The following is a 1,176-nucleotide window of genomic DNA, read 5'->3' as shown; positions in this document are numbered from 1 at the left end:
TGACCTTTCAGAGTTGTCCTGATTAAGGCAAGAAGGCTGGACCTTTGCATATGGAATCAAAAGTCACTGGATAAAGGCTACACCTGGGGAAGGGCATGACCTTGGGCAAGTAGCCCTGTCCTGAAAGGGACATAGTTGTGAGCTGTGAGTAGTTAACATTCTCAGTGGCTGGGGTGACAAGCGTCCCCTCCTAAAGGGAGGACTTGCACCAGGTGCCAGAGCATCTACTATGCTCGCCAGTCAGTTTAGTGTCCTTTCCCTTGCAGCAAGAAGCAAGACGGACCCACGCAGCAGCCCTCAACCAAGGGCCGGTAGCTCTCATTTTTGCCATTCTATCATCTGGAGTATCAACGCACAAAGGTAGCTTCTCGAGCCAAAGTCACAGAGCTTTCCAGGACAGGTCACCAAATTTTCTTTGTTACCTGAACAGTATACGAAAACCCAGCCCTTGGTGGATCACCCTGACCTATCAGTAAACCCTGATGAATGCCCATTGATCTAAACCCCAGAGAAGGTATTTTCAGGAACCTGTCATGTGCAATTACAAAAAGCTGCTTTATCTTCTGTGACCACTCCTCTGCCATAATTCTTTACTGGACCCGATGTTCTGGAACTTGGAGTGATTTTAGTAAGAATGCAGATTCACTCTTCATGCAGCCTTAAATCTTAAGTGTTCTAGAAGATTCATTGCAAAAAGAAAGGCAAATCTGAAGATTAGACTCTTCTTCTAGGACATGGTGCTGATTTCCTATGGAGGTAATAAAGCAGATATCGCTCTCATAGGTTAATAGAGCCTGTCCCGGAGGGCTTGCCATCTGCTCTTGATGCAGAGGGTCAGGGGGCACAGGTTCTACTACAAGGGGATTTATGCATTTTTTTTTCTTTAACCCACCTTATCGCTCTTGCTGCTCCACACAAGCCAACTCATGGAAACACAATGTAGCCTTCATTTTCCACCTCATCTTTTAACCCCTCTGAATGCTGTTGTGCTTAACACTTCATAAGAGACCCCTGGTCTGATCAGCTGACAAATGGTATTTATGATCTCCTTCAAGAAGCTTCTCTCCACGTATGAATAATAAACCAACAGGTAAACTTGGCAGTTTTTTTTTGTGTGTGTGAAAATGGTAACTCTCTGAGCCAGTTAATAGGATTTAGTAGACCTGGCTTGCTTTG

This window comes from Galeopterus variegatus, unplaced genomic scaffold (assembly GCF_000696425.1).
Source record: "Galeopterus variegatus unplaced genomic scaffold, G_variegatus-3.0.2 Scaffold4163, whole genome shotgun sequence".
In the NCBI taxonomy this organism is placed as follows: Eukaryota; Metazoa; Chordata; class Mammalia; order Dermoptera; family Cynocephalidae; genus Galeopterus; species Galeopterus variegatus.
This window is presented reverse-complemented; position numbering follows the sequence as displayed.